We start from the raw sequence: 20,440 nt of genomic DNA, 5'->3' as shown, positions 1-20,440 counted from the left end.
CATTATCAACGGATTGGATGGTAAATAAACACTACGAGGACAATAGGGTGAGCCCTAAGAAGTTTTTAATGGCAAGACCGTCAATCACCACTGATTTTTATGGTATGGTCCACCTAATAATTGGATCTGCTTCGTTTTTAAGATGAGGTATTAAAATGATCTAAAAAAATGGATGGACGGTGTGGATACATAATAAATATATCAAGGTGGGCACCACTGTTACCCCCGCATTTTTTGATGAGGCCAGGTTTCACCGGATCCACTCACGGACAACGGGACAAGTCGTGCCCTAACCGTGTGGGTGCTACCTTAATATATTTTTTATTCACACCGCCTATTTGTTTTTTTAATTGCCCTAACCGCGTGGATCCCACCTTAATATATTTTTTATTCACACCGTCTATTTGTCTTTTAATTGCCCTAACCGCGTGGGTCCCACCTTAATATATTTTTTATTCACACTGTCTATTTGTTTTTTAATCTTATTTTAAGATGCAATTTCAAATCATAAGAAAATTAGAATCTTAGGTGAACCATGACAATAGAAACAAGGATGAATAACGTTAAAAAAATGAGACAAAAATGCCCCTGCTTTGAATCCAGCAGACAAAAACCAGAATCTTGACCGGCTTCAACTAACTCAATGACCTTCACCCTAGTAGAGCGGAGCAGGTATTACCCTTGCCGGCCTCACCCATATCTCTAGAGCCGAGAAGGTATGACCCTGGCGGGCTCACCGAACATGACGCGACCTTCAAAATAGGGCCACCTTAAGCATGTAAACCTCAATGAAGAGCTTGATTCAAAATTTCGGTGGCCCACAAAATACTTTTAATGGTCAAGACTTAAAATTGACGAGCTCTCTTGTAAGTTTGTGACATATCCATGCCGTCCATCCATTTTGCCGGTATCATGAGACAGATCCGAAGCTTGGCCTACATCATAAGGAAATCGTGGTCATTAAAGACTTTTAACAGCAAACGTTGCGGTGTAGTCCACTTGAGCTTTGGATCTGTCTCAATCTTGAGTTCATGTCCTAAAATCATCCCACAAAATGGATGGACGGTGTGGATAAGCCATATATATCACAGTAGGCCATACATGAAATTCGCACAATCGTAAGTTTTACTGTCAGTAACTGTAGAATTGAAAAAAATAAAATAAAATTGTCAGCGCAAGGAAATTTAAAAATAAAAGTCCGATTTACTTGCTCAAGGTGCTATGATCGTCTGTGCACTTTACAAAGAAACACCAGCACTAACAACAAGAAAATAAAAATAAAAATGGTGTAAATTAGACTCGCGCATCTAAGAGAGGCTGGCCATCGCCAGCATGACTGTTGTTGGTCTCATTACGGTAGATAAAAAAGAAGTAGAATGCAATGGTGCAAAAGGCAGCCATGGTCCACACAGCAAAGTTCAGGGCGGCATCTATGATAATCGCCATCTGATAGGCGAAGAAGGCCACGTTGAGGGCCGTTGCCAACACCCATATAGGCATCTTCAATCTTTCCTTCTTCTCAGAAATTCCTGGCGTTGAATTTCGGTCATATACATCGAAGCACCAAAACAACAGCATCAGCAGTACATAGACGGAGATCACGAAGGCCAAGGTCCATCGATCTTTACGTGATCGGACGGCGTAGATCGCAGTGTTGACTGTCAGGAAACATATGGCCAGTATGGACATGACTGAGAATGCGCCCGAATAGGGTTCGGGCGGTTGCTCTTCGCGCGCCAACGAGAACGAGGGCTGTTTCTTGGAAAGGGCCATGGTCGGGGGCAAGATTGGAAATTTTGTAAAAATGGGGAACTGAGTGCTACTTCTTTGATTTGCTTTTGTTCAGACTCTTCTGCAGATCTTTATAGATGGAAGCGGATTTGGTGGTGGGCCACACACTACCGACCTAACGCAAGTTCTGAGGCCCAACATGATAAATATGTTATATCCACACCGTCCATCTATTTAGAGAGATGATTTTATTTAACTAAATCAAAAATTAGGCAGATCCAAAGGTCAGTTAAACCACACCATAGAAAGAAAGCAGCGGTACAATGACCGCAAGCGGATTGGCTGGTTTACCACACACCAGCTATATAGCTGCTTTAGGTACGTGTCGTGCGAAGACGGGCACGGACGCTCCTCCAGCCCCCAGTTGTACGAACGGTTCAAGGGAGATCAAAGTTACATGGCCTTGCAGTGATGTATTTATTATATCTACACCGTTCATCTACTTTTAGAGATCATTTTAGAGCATTATCCAAAAAATGAATCACATCAAAAGATCATATGGACCACATCATAAATAGCTGTGGAGATCGGTGAAAATTTTTAGGGCCCACCATAACGTTTATTTTACATCCAATCTATTCATAATGCCACGAAGACCTGGACGAAGAGGAGGAATAAATTTCATATTGATCCAAAACTTTTGTGACTCAAAAAGGGTTTCAATGATAGACGTTCAATCCTTCACTAATTTTTGCAGTGTGGTCTACTTGATAGTTAGATCTGTGTTATTTTTCGTCTCAAGCCTTAAGACGAGCAAAAAATGAATGGACGGTTTGGATATAATACATACCTCATGATCGGGTGTTAATGTATTAGCTACTGATAGGTTGATGTAATACCCCGTATCTCTTATAATTTGGTGTCACTGTGACTATGAAACTAGATAGACGGAGTGGATCTTTTCAATCATCAATGCGCACATGCATGTGCACAACTTTTGTGCACATGCAGTGCACCGGATCCGAATTTGGTTCAAACCGGGCATTGACCCGATACCTTTCATTTCATAAAAGGAGGTTATCTTTCTTTCTTTTAAACTCTCGCCGAACTTTTAAAACGGACGACCGCCCGCTGTGGTGTTTGTGGTTCAACCCATTCATGAAATCGGAGCCGTTCATCGTGTCAATCACATGATTTTCATCAAATATCTTTAATTTTCACGCGTTGATACTTCCATACAAACTCACAACTTTGAATGCAAATATTTGGGCGTATTTAACTGACTTTATCTGTTGGATGAATCATGGCCCACCATGTGATCTATGTTAGAGATCTGAACCGTCCATCATGTCCAGGAATAGATTTAAATCAAAACTAAGAGCTTTAACTTATCAATAGCCATGTTTGTACACACAAATACGGTCGAACGTAGGGCGTGTGCGTGTGTGCGAGGCAGTTTCTAGAAACGGAATCGGCGCACCTTCCTCTCTTTCCATCTCAACCTCTCATTCTAAGCTATCCTAGCCCTGCATTCACCCCGCGCTCTAGGTTTCCATTGCAACATGAGAGCCGCCGCTGCATATTGAAACCAAAACTCATTGAGTGAAAACACTAATGACAATACATCTGGTGGGTCCCATAATATTCAAGGATCAAATCCACACCATCCATGCAATTTTGATCGGAGGATCAACCATCCATTGATGATCCGCCATTAATGGCTGGATCATCTTCTTCATATGGCCATAAATCTCATCATCTTGTGTTCAGCCCCATTCCCTGATCTGAGTCATTCATTGGGTGGCTCATAACCTCAGATGTTCATCAAGATAGCTGGATTTCAGCCATGCAACCCAAATTGGAGCGTGTTGCCTCAAAGATTCATTTGCTAAGACAACCGAGCCGTAAAGATTAGTTACCTTCGAAGTCTCTAGACTCGAATTAGTAGGGCCTATTAAAAGGCTGCCTTTTAGGGCAACCCATTTCGAGAAAAAAAAAAAAGAAGAGAGAGAGAGAGAGAGAGAGAGAGAGAGAGGGGGGGGGGGGGGACGCGGTCACCAGGCCGAGTCGGCTCGGTTCAAGTCGCTGGGCATCGGGCCGGGTCCAGCATCTCACCTAGTCAAGAGATCTAAGAAAAAAGAAAAGAAGAAGAAGAAGATCGAGAGGGAGAGACAAAGAACTCTCTCTTCGCTATCTATTCACACTACCAAACCAATGACTCGTCATCCAACTCAGTCCGAGTTTGAGTTCGTTTGGACGTTGGTCCGAGTATCAGCAATGCTTAGAGAAACCTTTGAATCCTTAAAGCTGAGAAGAAGAAGAAAAGTAAAGAAAGGAAGAAAATCAGAGAGTGCGAGAAGAGATAGCGAGCGAGTCAGTGACTCGCTGACTCGAGTCAATCCGGTTCAAGCCGCGGTGAATGTGGGCTGTGTTCGGACTCAGCTAGGCATACAAAGAGTGAGAAAGAGAGAAAACAAATGGAAAAAGAAGAAGATCAGAGAGAGAGAGAGAGTTAGGTAGCTCGGTGTAGATCTGAGTGGGAGCAGCTCCTTTGCATTCCAATCCTTCCAACTAAGTTCGAGTCTATTCTATTTTGGCTAGACTGTCACCACTGTAGTAAGCTTCAAATTGACGGGGTTAGAACCGAGTTGAGTCAACTCAGTTTTCACCCAGTCCATTTTTAATCAGATCTGATCTGATCTGTTCAAACTCAACTGTTGTCTTGTGAATAGTGGATTAATCGTGTGGTTAGATCTTTACCGCATCAAACAGGGAAATCATCAAATGCGATTAAGTTGGGGATGATCTCGGGTTAACGTCAAGTTGAGTCGGATACGTTCCCTTGAAGTTGGCTTGAGTTGGAGTCGGGCTATTTCAAGTCGAGTCTTCTAGCCAAACACTACATCTTCATTTACTTTGTCGAGTTAGAGCAAGTTTGGACTACAACCAAGTCACACTAAATCAGATTATAGCAATTGAGAGTCTGATCTCAAGCGCGTGGGCATAATCCAAACCACATTGAGAGACAATCCGACCTTTCAAGGTGAGGATTCACTCTTCAAGCTTACATGCATTATAATAATTAATTTAGTTCTCTTTTGAATTAATTGCCTAATAATGTTTATAACTAATTTACATATATGATTGAGTTATAAATTGTTGATCTTCATTTTAAGATGACTCACATTCATATATGTGCATTCCTTGATTTGTTTTGTATGTGCATGTAAGTACATTTCTTTATTTATAAAGATTAATGATCTAAATTCTATAGATTTATGATTTATTTGAATTATTTTCTCTAGTTTAGTTTCAATGTGTACTTACATGTGTATTTGTCTGATAATGTGTATTAAATTGATTGTGATTTAATTTAACGTTTGTTTGGTGTTAATGGATTGTATTGAAAATCTAATATCATATATTGATGGATATTATATTAGGGATTCCTCTGACTAGTGGCCGATTATACGAATAAAATAAATGTTATATGGTCGCATACTTACCATTTCATGAATTATTTATGTTCATATGGTTTATGGATTGTAATATTTGGTGGTGTCCTTAAAGGACTTGGTGCTAATGTGGCTTATTTGAAGGACTCTTGTTGTTACAAGTATATCTAAATTGGTGATGATAATGTCTACGTGTCGGATCATGAGTAGCCACTAGTTATAAAGATTCTTGTAAATGGAATGTCTTGTATTCTTTATTTTACTATCACTACTTATAATAATTTGAGTATATTAGAATCTTATTTGTTTAAGTCTCAAGAGTTGAGGATGGTGGAATGTGACACTATACTCGAGCTGTCGGCCTATGCTGGGTTGTACGTACCTCCATAGTGACCTTTAAGCTTCTTTGATATTCTGTTTGTAAATTGGATTAATAATGGTTGGGTTAATCATGTATACATGGTACGTGAGCGTTATTGGGTGCCTGATCAACTATTTGAAAGACCAGTGTACTATTCGAACGACTCTTTTTGCATTTTGAATGAGTCAACTGTTTGAAAGACTCAATATCTTGTATAAATAGGCCGAATGTTTGAAATGTCCATTCATTTGTTCAGCTAGATGTGCATCCCTAGGCTTATTGCATTCATGCATTCATTCATTAATCAAGATTAAGTTGGCGATTGAATATTGTATATGAAGGGAATTGTATCTTCTTATATTATACATTAAATTATAGTTTGGATGTTATAACCATTTATGTTATATTTGTAGAAAATGGATTGTATCTCTACATGTTATACTTTGAATTTCGGGTGAATATGTAATTGGTGTTGTACTTGTGAATTGTGAAATGTAACTTAGATTCTATAGTTCCTTAGATTGTACTTTGTGTTTTCTTCTAATGTACAAGTGGTATCATCCTATATGTCACTTAGGAAAATAAATTGTATATTTTTGTATTTTACTTATGAAGTTTACATTGGATATTGTATTCTCCTGTGTCATTTGAATTTCATTCTTAACTATTGTAATGCTTGGTAATCTTGGATGGCATACCTCACTAGGATAGTCATTGACGCTATCAAACCATATTCAGTTAGTACAAATTGTGTAAATGACATACAGGTTAACATTAATATAGAGCGCGAAGAACTGGATAATCTTGCAATTCTTGATTCTACGTTTCCTACTTATATTAAAATATTTCATTTGAATTTCGAGTCATTAGTTTATATAAGTCCTATGGGCAACCATTTGTATTAGTTGAGATATATTTTAGACACTTCCTCCATATGTGATTTGTTTGCTTCCATTGTAATTGCTCACCTATACTAGAAATTTAAAAATAATAATAATAAAATAAAAAATTATTATTATTACTATGGAATGTGGACTATCATTCAAAGTTAACACTCGAAATTTTGAAAAATGAGTACTAAACTCGGGTTATGAAATCCGGAGCATTACAGTTGAGTAACAAGATCCACTACTAAAGTGGATGTCACCAAGTATCATTGGGCCCATTGCATTTATAAATGCATGTATTATATCCACACCATCCATCCATTTGGGGAGACCATTTTAAATTATGAGCTAAAGAATGAGTAATATACAAAGCTCAAGTGAATCCTTACAAAAATTAATGAGAAGAGTGACATCTATTATTGAAATCTTCTATAGTCTATTATGATGTTTATTTGAGATTTGACCTATTAACAAGTGAACACATACATAAATGAAGAGAAAACACAAATCTCAGTTTGATTCAAAACTTTTGTGACACTTAGAAGTTTCTAACAATAGACATTCCATCTCTATTATTTTCTGTAATGGGTTCACTAGGGCTTTTGATATGACTCATGTCTTAAAATGATCTCTCTAAATGGTTGAACAGTGTGGATACAACATATATATTATGGTGGGGCCCACAAAACTTGGTGTAGTCACTTCAATAGTGAGTCTCGCTGCTTAAAATGATCTTACAAAGCTATTATACATGGTGGATTCCCATAAACATTACCGTGAGCCCCACCTAGCTTCCCATCGCTGGAAGGTCCAGAAGAAATTATGACCCTGTATGTTTTGACTATTCACAGGGTGGTAAAGACAATACCAGGGATTAAGCGAGTCCCGCTGCACTTTAGACGGTGGGGCCCTTATGATGGGGTTACATGGGGCCCACCTTATGTATTTATTATATATCCACACCATCTCCATCTGTTTTTCGAGATCGTATTAGGAAATTATCCATAAAAATGAAGTAGATTCAATTATCAGGTGGATATATAATACATACATCAAGGTAGGCCCAAGATAACTCTACAGGCCGCACCCTCCTTGGTGAGGCCGGCGTCTCACGGACGCGGGTTCCCTGCTAAGTTCTTACGCAGGATGCTGGGTGGGGCCAATGAGATATTCGTGAGAAATCCATCCTTTTCATCTAAGACTGTATTTTAGAATATGCTATCAAAAAAGAGGTGCACCCAGGACTAAAGTAGGTCACATGAGAGGGAAAATTGAGGAAAGAAATTCATACCATTGAAATCTTCTCCGACTCCACCTTTACCTTTATGTTTATATGCCATCCAAACCGTTTGTAAGGTCATTACCACTGGGATGAAGTAAAAATAACAAAAAAATTGCCTTACACAGAAATTTTATGACCACAAGAATGTTTTGACGATTCACTCTGAATCCCCACCGTTTCCTCTCGTGTGACCCACTTAAGTTTTGTATACAAATCATTTTTGGTCGCATGATCTAAAACGAGCTCTTAAAAAGGATGAACGGGGTGGATTTCTCACAAACATCTCGGTTGCGGAGGAACCTCTTGCGAAAGACTTTCACAGGAATTTGGACTCTACTTTTTGAAACGGGTGGAGTGTCTGTTTGTGGGACAACACGTACGAGCATATAAACAAACCGACGAGCATATAAACTAACCGCGTGATGTTCGGACCAAACCAAATACTCGCTCCTGTAATAGCTTGTTCCATTACCATGTTTGTGGAACCACCGTGATGCGTTGAATACATCTACTCCGTTCATAAAGTGGGCCCCTTTAATTTGAGCCTGCAAGTACAAAATCAGGCTGATCCAATGGTTCAAATTACATGGATAATGGGATGGGGATGCGCCCTGATTAAAACCTCTGTATTGAGTTTGCTTTGAACCCTGTTTTGTTAGATTCCATCGTATCCATTCACAAGATACAAGCCGCTAGGATGAACGGACACTAAAAGTATCAATCTTTAAAATAAATAAATAAGTGGACCATATACAACATGATTTTAGAAGTTTTAAAGCATATTTTATAAGATGTGGCCCCATCTTAGATCAGCCTTATTTTGTCTTGGTCCTGCGGAGAAACTGATGGGAAAAGCACGTGATTTACGGAATGGATCGAAGCTCAACATTATGATGGCCCCACACAAGTGGCTGCAGAGTAGCCTTCCAGGGATTGCGTCCAGCTGTTAAGCATTTGATGGGTCGTTGTCATGAATAGCTGTGTACACGTGTCAGTTTTATCTTTGTTTGATTGCGTTTCTACTAGGGTTGTAAATAGGTCAAAGGACCCGATGGGGTACCAGACCCCACCACCCCTGTAAGAACAGGCATTAAAGTCTGATGTTTTATATTAGGGCGATCTGACTCATCCGGGATTTATTTAGTAAATGCGGGTGTAGTCTATATTGTAAGGGATCCATTCATACCTAATTTTAAACCCAATAAAAATGTTTACATACTTTTGTAAATAATATCGAAAAATAAAAAATTTACTTCATATTTGGTTGAGAATATGGAGCACTACAAAATCTAAATTAAAGCGCTGAAGATGATGAAATTAGTGACTTAAGATGCATGCGGATTGCGTGTCAAAGGTTTTTATAGAAAATTCCTACATTGGGATGCTAAGTAGAGCACACTATGATGTTTGTGAGAAATTCGTCCTATTCATCCATTTTGCTAGCTTAATTTAAGACAGGAGACAAAAAATGGAGGGAATCAAAAATTCAAGTAGGCCAAGGAAGAGGAAACATTTGTATGGCCATAGAAGTTTTGTATCAAGTTAAGATTTTTATTGTTTCATTCATCCGAATGGACACGACTTCGTAAATGGCTTGGATGGTATACAAACATCAAGATAAACTGATGAAGGTTTCAACGGTAGGCATTTCTTTCCACACTTTTCCCTCTCATGTGGCTTATTTGATTATGGATTTGCATCATTTTTTGTCTCCTGTCCTAAGTTGAGCTGCCAAAATGGATGGATGGGGCAGATTTATTGGACAACATTTGCATCGAAATTCAAGATCTAACCCACATGACCCACATGAAAGAGAGCGCATGGAAACTATGCACCATGGTTAAAATGGAGCAATTGATCAAGTAAAAATAATTCTCTATCATTCTGATCTTTACTTGTGTCATTATTTGCCTTTTTTTATTATAATAAATTGTTAAATTTAATTTTTATTATTAATTGGCATTGATTAATTTTGAAATAAAATGAAGCTAACCGTTAGCCCCGTTTATAAGTAGATTTAGTTCAAAGTCTAAATATCCCTTAACTAAACTTATTAGATCCAACCCATTTATAAATGGATATGAGTGGATCTCCCTTTACCAGACCTAGACCCATTTATAAATAGGTTTGATGGGTTGACTTACACCTGCCTATTTAATAAAACAATTAAGTTCTAAAATTTGGATCCGGACTCATTTAGTAAATTGTGCGGGTCTGATTTTGGCTAAACCTGACCATTTACAACCCTACTTTTTTCTTTTAGAATAAAATTCTATTTGGCTGGTACCACTCGCAGTCATAGCCAAGTGGGAGGCGATATGTGGATCCAAAATAGTTATTTTAAATAATGTATGGACCTCTAGTAGTGTTTCTTTCTCCACCGACTCAAGCTGATGAGTCTAGCGTCTACAAATGATTTATTAACAAACTAGACTTCTATCAGCCTTAATTAGATAATTAGACATTATTTAGAGATTTTTTTTTACCTCAAACACCATTAGGAAGTTTTTTCGGATAAAAATGACCCTGCATGCATTTCAATGGCTATGAAAGGCTGCACGGGGTTGTAGGTTCATGTCCAGATTCATTTAATGAAACGTCCATCATTGAACTGTCCTTCGGTCGACTACATGGCCCATTCGATCTGTTCATAAGGTTGGACATGTTATCATCGGCACAATATAAATTTTTTGACATGATCAGAAAGGCCCATTGCCCATAGTTAGTAACATTGGTTTGGCAATCTATGGTGTTTTGTGATATGTGGTCCACCTGAGGACTGGATCTAGCCGATTCTTCAACCAATAGCCTTACATTATAACATAAAATGGATGAATGGTGTGGATAGTTGTCGAAGCCCATGGTGGGCCCCATACACCATGAGAAAGGAAAGTTAAGTAGGCCCCACCTTTCAAATGTACACAATTCCCAAGTCCAATTGTAGTTTTTGGAGGGAAGAATGAGAGAAAACCTTTGTGACCCTCATTGTCCTTCCAGTGTTATCATTCTGGCATTCTCACTCGAAAAACTCCAATGATCCCTCGACATTCTCGCAACAGCTGTGAGGCGTCTCTAATTTTGAAAAAGAGTCGTTTATTTTATAGGATTTTTTCCTGAAAAAGTCATCGTGACAACTCATCATCGGCGCTCCGCGCATCATATCTACGGAGCAAGGAAGAAGAAAGATACTTGTAAATCTCATTTCCACTGAACGCCAGACTCGAGGCCCCCAAAATCGTAGCAATTGAGAACCAGAACCACCAAACAGAATACCAGCATGTGTTACGAACCGTGAACTGAGACCCTAAGCAAAAAAGCCTGAACTACGAACTGAGACCCCGAAACAAGTAGGTTATAACTGTGAATCACGAACCGAGAACCTTAATTATGAACCGAGTCTTTTACTTAAGAACTGTGAACCAAGACCGTTGAACCCGAACCATTATCACGAACTACAAACTGAGAACCATTAAGTGAGATCTGAGACCCGAGGCAGCTTTTACAAGCTCTGAACTGCAAACCGAGACTTGTTTTCTATTTGTACTGAGATAAGAGAACTGTGATCTGCGACCCCCTTTAGGGTCTGAAGTGCAATTCAAGACCCCATAATTTCACATTAGTGGTCTTTATACGTTGGAATACCCCAGAAGCATTTGTTATGTAATATTTTTATACATGCAGTAAACTACCTTTTATTTTCTTTCAGGTACTCTGACAATTTTAAATCGCCACAATTGCAAATCATGGATCTTTAGCCCATCATATGCATTTACGCTAGGGAGTTTGTATATGAATAAGAAGGAAGATAAGGGTGGGGTTTTAAAATGTGTTGCAGTGATCAATAATATTACATATAAAAAGCTTGTAGATAAAATTCAAAAGATTACAAAGACAATACCCGATGAATATGATATCAAAATGAATGTTGTGCATTTACAGACAGTCGAATGAAATGGTCCCTCTAAACTTCGGAATGTCGGCCTACAAATTATTTGCTTCATGTAATGACTCTAAACTTTATGATCTGTACAAGAATAAATGAATTTTTATTAAAGTTAATTACCTGTTTAAATTTTAGTGCTGAACTGCTACACAAGAAGTCCATGAACTTCAACATGAACACTCCACAATCATCTTTGCCTACTTGTTTCAGGGTATTATCCATTATCATAACTTTTCATCCAGTCTCCTAAAATGTGTTCCCGTTGTTACATATATGGAAGAGCCACCTAAGCCCTACAACCAAAGTTTTGACCGTTGAATCATATCGACACTTCCAACTGTAGCTTAAACTATCTCCCAAAGTCACCTCTCTTTTGGACGGTTCGACAATGGACGAATATCAATGTTTCCCGCATACATTGGTTGGTATGTACACCTGTCAATCACCTACAAATAAAGGAACTATAAATACAATCATTCATTGTAACTTTTAGAGGTTAAATGCATGTACTTACTTTGTCAAACATCTACATAGGTTGATGCTTGCTGGACGCTTCAACTAAACTTAAAAGGTTGTTACTAAGTCTATCAAATGTAAGCTCCACTCTGTCTTCTTAGGTTCCGGCGGCATAAGATACTGTGATGTAGATCATTCGCTAGGAGTTGTTGTTACAATAAAATACCAAAATTATGGGATAATAAAGCAATGAAATAAATCAAAATACAAACCACACGACACAAGAGATTTTTACGTGGAAAACCCTCAAAGAGGTTAAAACCACACGACACAAGAGATTTTTACGTGGAAAACCCTCAAAGAGGTAAAAACCACGGGACCTCGTCCAGATCAACAATCCACTATGAAGTAGAACGTTACAACCGATCACAAGCACACACCGCTTGGATCAAACCTTCTTCACTCACGCAGGAGTGGATAAACAATAAGAGAATAAAGAAAAATGGAGAGATCTCACCGATTACGAGGACGTAAAAGCACTGAGATGTCGAGTGCACAGTAGATCACCTCTACGAGCAGAACCTCCCTTCCACAAGCTTCCTCTCTCTCTCTCTCTCTCTCTCTCTCTCTCTCACACACACACACACACACACACACCTTTGATAGCCCTAAACCCTTTAACAAACCCTTGTAAAGCTTTAGGAAACCCTCTTGCATTTCCTAGAAAAGTCCTAGGAACCCCTATTTATAGTTTAGGCAACTCCCTTTCGCACCTCTTGCGAAACTGCCTTAGATTTCCACAGTCCGCATAAGATTCGGACTCAAATCTGCGTAACCTCAACTGGTCGAGCAGGGTCATCGATCGGTCGAGCGGCCCACTCAACCGGTCGAACACCTCCCTCGACTGGTCGAGCACCTCGGAAAAATTCAAACCAAATTCACTGGACTTTGAGTCAAGCCAGTCCTTGACTGGTTGACTGGCACCCTTGACCGGTCAAGTGAAGCTCTCGACTGGTCGAGCCATCATGAGGAGAAATCCCCATCAAATTTCTTCCTTTTCGACTCAGGAGGAATTCACCTTATTCAAGCTAACCCGGTTTCTACAAACCTCAAACTTGCCCTTGAGCAAAGCCTTGGTCATCATATCTAACTCATCCTCGTCCGTGCGGACATTCTCAAGCTGTAACACCTTCTGTTCCAAGGTATCCCTAATCCAGTGATATCGAATCTCTATGTGCTTCGACTTGGAATGCTGACTTGGATTCATGCTCAAGTGTATAGCACTTTGACTATCGCAATAGACCACGTGTTGCTCCTGCTTCAGGCTAAATTTTTGTACGAAGCTCTTCATCTAAAACATCTCTTTATATGCCTCTGTGACTGCAATGTACTCGGCCTCTGTCGTCGACAATGCTACGACCTTCTGTAGCTTGCTCTACCAAGAGACCGCTCCCCCTGCAAACGTGAACATGAACCCTGATGTAGACTTCCTGGAGTCTATAACACCTGCCATATCTGCATCTGTGTAGCCCTCTAACACAAGTTTTCCGTTACCATAGCATATACTCAACCTAGATGAGCCTCTTAGATACCGCAGTATCCATTTCACTACTACCCAATGCTCTTTGCCAGGATTGGTAAGATACTGGCTAACAACACCAACCGCATATGATATGTCTGGGCGTGTACACATCATAGCATACATCAAACTTCTTAATGCCTACGCGTAGGGTATCTTCTGCATCTCATCCACCTCTGCCTTCGTCTTGGGACACTACCTGTCGCTCAATCTGAAGTGACCATCCAGTGGAGTACTGACCGGCTTCACTGCATTCATATTGAACCGCTCTAGGACTTTTTCAATATACCACTCTTGTAACAGTAAAAGCTTCCTGCTTCTTCTGTTATGGGTTATCTCCATTCCTAAGATCTGTTTAGCTAGGCCCAAGTCTTTCATCGCGAGCGACTTGCCCAACTCCGGTTTCACCCTCTCAATCTTCTTGATGTCTTTTTCCATTATGAGCATGTCGTTAACGTATAATAGCAGAACTAAGAAATCACCATCTGAGGACTTGCGCGTAAACACACAGTAGTCCGACTCCATTCTGCAATACCCATACTTTAATATGAACGAGTCAAACTTCTTGTATCATTGCCTTGGAGCTTGTTTTAGCCCATACAAGCTCTTCCTCAGCCTACACACCATATGCTCTTTGCCTTTGACTTCGAACTCTTCTGGTTAATGCATGTAGATCTCTTCTTCCAGATCACCATAGAGAAAAGCAGTTTTAACATCTAACTGCTCTATCTCCAGATCCATGCTAGCCGTCAACCCAAGCAACACCCATATGGATGTCATCTTCACCACTGGTGAGAATATCTCCTCGAAATCTATGCATTTCTTCTGACCAAACCCTTTCACCACAAGTCTGGCCTTGAACCTCATTTGTGAATTTTCTTCTCAATCTTCTTTCTTAACACCCACTTGTTACTCAGAGTTTTCTTGCTTTTAGGCAGTTTCACCATATCATAAGTGTGGTTCTTATGTAAGGATTTCATCTCCTCTTGCATAGCTTTCAACCACTCCCACTTATGCTCGTCGGCAAAGGCCTCGGAATAATCTTCTGGCTCTCCTCCATCAGTGAGCATAATGTACTCATGCGGCGGGTACCTCTTGGACGGCTGTCTATCCCTGAATAACCTCCTTACCTGTGGCTTAATAGGTGGATCAAGTGGGGGCTGCTCCCCCGGTCCATCTTCTACAGGAACTCCCTCATCGATATTGAATCAAGTAAAGCATCATTAAGATAGCTACAAGTCGATCCTTGATGCTCTAGTTTTCATTCTATTGATAGTTTCATCTCATTACAACATTCTTCTCAAGTTTCAAATTTAGTCTAGTGACTAGTTCTAGTTCTAAAATGGTTCAGAGAATCACACACTTTAGTCCCTGTGGGTTCGACCTCGGTCTCACCGAGTAATTACTACTTTCCAACCTTGGACTTAGGGTTACAATTGTAATATCCCGTCCAACCGGTACAGGGTCCTGAGGCGTCCACGTAGGAATTCCCGCAGGACCGAACGTTCGAAACATTTGTGGCAGGGATATCGTAAACTAATCAACCTAGAATTAGCCCGTTTGAATAAACCAGACGAGCCTTGTCAAGGCCAAGTGCGGGCCGCCAAGCTGGATGACCATTTACACTGAGCAACAGCCCGTACGGGCTATACCGCGACGCCAAAAGGTCAAAAAAATCTAAAAATTTAGGGAAGCATAGAGCTCACTGGGCTTGTGGTCCATCGCGGACCGCGGACCCAGCGGACACCTAGAAGTGGGATCTGGCACTGACTAAATGCACCCCACCCATGCAAGGACCAAATCTGGCGCTTGCAAATGGAATCAAGATTCCAGGTTATCCGACCATCGGGTCCTTTCCATATTTACGGTGGAGGTCTAATGGATTTTCCTACACCTGTCCACCAACTTTAGGACCCGATCGCGGGTCGGTGACTGTTGATCACAAATCGGACCCGTACATTCAAACCCCCGGTCCGATCGTCCCCAAATTTTGCGTGGCCCTTCATCGGGCCATGAAGTACCCATCCTAGAGATTTCATAGCCTGAAGACCACCAGAATTACTCAAATCACTAAAATGGACCCCACAGGGCCGTTTAAAGATTAAAGCCTTTGACTCAAACCCCATTTTCGTCTATTCGTTTATTCCCAAATTTTACGCGGGCTCTAGACGGGCCATAAGGCACTTACCCATCGAATTTGGTGGCTGAAGGAGCATTAGGGCCATGCCAACCCCGAAAGTGTCCCTTGTAGGCTATTTTGGGAATATGAGGGAACTTAAGGCCAAAGGGCCCAAGTCTAGGGAATAAACCCTATCCCTCATAACTCCCTCTCCCATTTGCTACAACTACCAAGAGAGAAAGAGAGTAAGGGAGAGTAAAGAGGAGAAGTAGAGGAGAAGGAGGAGATCAAGGTGGGCCCCAAGAAAGCCAACCCTTCCAACACTTTGCCACTCTTGCAAGGAGAAAACCCTTTTTCTTAAACCTCAACGACTATCTGCGGGTTGCCTAGGTAAGTTTATCACCCATCCTTCTTGAAGTTCATGTAGTAATGTGGATTTGAGTTGGAAATCTAACATGCAATAGCTTGATTTAGGGATTCCGGCCGTTCCACCCGAACGCCCTCTTTCCTAGGGCGTTTCCCGAGTCTCTAACGAGCCATAGGTGCGGACTATTACTCCTAGGTGGCCTAGCACTAATTTCAATATGAGTTTAATGATTTTGATTGTTGGTTGATGCAATTAGAGAGTGTAGAGAAAACCTAGAAAATCATGCCTATCTTAAGTATATGGAATTGTACGTTCTATTTGTTTCTCTTCACATAACTTGTTGAATCTTGATTTTCGCTTGTTGGATGATTTATGGATTGCTCATAAGATTGATGCCCTATGATATGCATGCCCTATTTGCTACATGTGTAATTTGTCTTCATGAGTTATAGGAAGTGAGCAACTTCCCCACCAACACACCCAACACACATGCACCATTACTCATAAATTGTTAGCTTGCTTATTTGGTGAATCTGGACTATATGATTGAGGTATGAGAACATGAAAATCTTGTCTGCTGATACTCCTGTCCGTTGACATGTTGTGGACCACCATTCAAACCTTAGGGTTGGCCAAGGAAACAAGGAAACCTAAGGTGGTCTCGTTGGTAGGACCGCCTTGAGGCTAAACCCTCGGATTTGGGCGAGCGTGTGTGGGCGGCTGTAGTTAGATTACCTGGGTTGCTTGCACCCGATATCGTTCCGCCATGCGCTCACCTGGACTCGGGCGGTCTAGCCTACTGTCTGGCCAACCACGATTGTTAACCATGTTTGCTCACACTTGTATGGAAACTGGGACACCCCATAACCATTGTAGCCCAACAACAACCCACTTGAAATCGGTCCACAGTCTCGTGAGCCGGGCATGGTGGAATGGGACACCGTGTCCGAGCTGTCGGCCTATGCTGGGGTACCGCGCCTCCCCGTAGTGACCGCGAGCGATCCCTTTCTCTTGGCACTCCTCATGTGCTTGAAGTCGGGGATGAGGAACCCGACAGGATCACGGACCGCGGGGCCTCGACCTCACACATTGGGGGGTCTTGGCCTCCCACCCAGATTAGGGCATTAATAGATGGGGTGTACCAGTTTTCCCAATCTGCTGGATGAATGAACCTAACTAATAACTCGGCTAACACGACCGCATCGCATCGCATTAGTTAGGTTGGCGACTCGGCAGTCGAGGTCGCACTGAGGGAGTGTTGGCATTGGCGATCGTTAGATGGCGTCGCACGAGGGAGTGTTGTGGTGAGGGCATCCATCATGTCATCCTGCATGCATGCGCATTAACAAGACTAGACAGTTGCTTATGATTGATTGCTTTTCATTAAATCCCTATTGAAATTAATGCTTGTTACAACTTATGGCTAATAGCACCCACTGAGTTGATCACTCACTCCCACTCTGGGACGGTGTTTTAAAACACCAACCAGACCCTTTCATAGATGCAGGTGACTCAGGACTGGAGGAGCCTAGCGAGACGAGCCTGGACGAGGAGTTGGAGCTGTCGTACTTTCAGCTGATGGAGGGATCGCCGCCCGCTTGAGGAGCGGTATTGGATGGCTGGGTTATGGGCTCAGCCCTTTTCTTTTGGACATCATATTTTTGTTGATTTGTTGGGCAACGCCATGCGCGACCCATTTGTATTTTTGGACTTGTATATGTTTATGTGAGACCTTTTCATTTCAGCAGACCTTTGCGTTCATGTTTCATGTTCAGGGGACTTCAGGCCGCGCAACCCAAACAGATTAAATGCACATTAATGAATATCTGTAAATGGTGACTCTCGGGAACTCGGGAGTCGAGCGGATGCGCGACCCCCGATTTTCAGGGTGTTACAAAACACCTTGAGATGACTGTACGATAGATCCTATCTAGTCTACACCTTCTTAGGTACTTCTCCATTCAACGGGGTTGATGGAGACCTGTTTATCAAATACACCGTCGTGTGCATTACTTCTCCCCATAACGTCTTGGCTAACTTCACATAGGATAACATGCATCTGATTCTCTCTACAATTGTGCGATTCATTCGCTCAGCCACACCATTATGCTGGGGGGTCTTAGGAACCATCTGTTTATGTTGTATACCCAGGGACTTACAATACTCGTAAAGGTCACCGATATATTCACCACCATTGTCAGTGCAGATGCACTTCAATGATCTACCTGTCTCTCTCTCGACCATAGCATGAAACAATTTAAACACACCAAGATCTCGTCCTTAAATTTCAAATCATAAACCCAAACCCTCCTAGATGCATCATCTATAAAAGTGACAAAATACAATGCCTCACCCAAGGTTTTTGTCCTCATAGGACCACAAACATCAGAATAAACCAAATCTAATGCATGCACTTTATTAACATGAGAAGCAGATTTAACAAATGAAACTCTATGTTATTTTCCTAATAAACAATCAATACAAATTTTGAGAGGTATACCTGTCACGTTTAGAAGAAGTCACTTCTTTGCTAGTATTTGAAGCCATTTTTCACTCATGTGGCCTAGACACCTGTGCCACATGTCAATAGCTGAATCTTTCGCTGCGTTCAACCCACCCTTACACACACTGACACTTGCCTTGTACAGGGTGCAACACTCCTTTCCTCTAGCTGCGATCAATGAACCCTTAATGAGCTTCCAGTGCCCACCAACAAATCGGCTTTCATTACCATCATCATCTAACCTTCCCGTCGACATCAAGTTGAGGCGAAGGTCTGGGATATGCCTCACATCCCTGAGAACCAATGTGCAGCCCACATCGGTCGATCTTCACACAAATATCACTGACCCCTACGATCTTCGATACCCCAGAATTTTTCATCTTCATAATCCCAAAGTCACCTGACTTGTAGCTTGTGAAGAAGTCCCTGCGTGGAGTCGCATGAAACGAGGCTCCCGAGTCTATCACCCGGTCGATGTCCTGACTCGTAGCCGTAAGACAAACATCGTAATCTGTTGAAAGAATAACTACAACATCGTCAACTGAAGCGATCGCAGTGGAATCTGATTCATCTTCCTTCTCCTTTCCTTTTCCTTTCTTATCATTCTTATTCTTACGACATTCATGCTTATAGTGGCCCTTCTTGCCATAATTCCAGCATTCAACATCCTTCCTGATGCTCGACTTACCTCTTGATTTATCTCGGGCCTTCTCGCCCTTTCTGTTTTTTCTTATCTCCCGTTCTTGTGTCACAAGGGTCTCTTGCTGAGTAAACCTTTGAGACTTCCTCCTTGTCTCCTCATTGAAGAGACAGCTAGTTACCTGTTCCATGGATACCTTTCCGTCTGGCGTGGAGTTACTTAGAGACACCACCAATGTCTCCCAACTATCAGGCAATGAGCTAAGTAATAACAAAGCCTGTAATTCATCGTCCAGGACCATCTTCATAGCGGAGAGCTGGTTCAATATATTGTTGACTTCATTCATGTGCTCAGTCACAGAACTACCATCTTTGAACTTGAGATTCACAAGTCGTTGTATCAAGAAAATCTTATTACCAACTGTCTTCCTATCATACAGTCCTTGTAGTTTCAGTCATAGGCTAGCGGTTGAGATCTCCGTAGACACATGGTGGAATACAGAATCGTCCAACCATTGTCTAATAAACCCCACCGCCTTCCGGTCTAATTTCTTTCAATCATCATCTGACATATCCTTTGACTTTACTGATATACCTTGAATCGGAGAATACAAGTCCTTGCAATAAGGCATGTCTTTCATCTTACCCTTCCATATGGTCCAGTTAGAACGATTGAGACTGATCATCTTTCATGAGCCACCTTTCATAATTCAGAACCAATCCCACTCTATTCAACCAACCTGAACGCTCCAATACCACTTTGTTGGGGGCCTTTGCACAAAAACTTATGATCTAGCCTCCCAAAAACACCAGAATTATGGGATAATAAAGCAATGAAATAAATCAAAGCACAAACCACATGACACAAGAGATTTTTACGTGGAAAACCCTCAAAGAGGTAAAAACTACGGGACCTCGTCCAGATCAATAATCCACTATGAAGTAGAACGTTACAACCGATCACAAGCACACACCGCTTGGATCAAACCTTCTTCACTCATGCAGGAGTAGATAAACAATAAGTGAATGAAGAAAAATGGAGAGATCTCACTGATCACGAGGACGTAGAAGCGCTGAGATGTCGAGTGCACAGTAGATCACCTCTACGAGCAGAACCT

The sequence above is a fragment of the Magnolia sinica genome, chromosome 17 (genome assembly GCF_029962835.1).
Source record: "Magnolia sinica isolate HGM2019 chromosome 17, MsV1, whole genome shotgun sequence".
In the NCBI taxonomy this organism is placed as follows: Eukaryota; Viridiplantae; Streptophyta; class Magnoliopsida; order Magnoliales; family Magnoliaceae; genus Magnolia; species Magnolia sinica.
Note: the sequence above shows the minus strand (reverse complement) of the source record.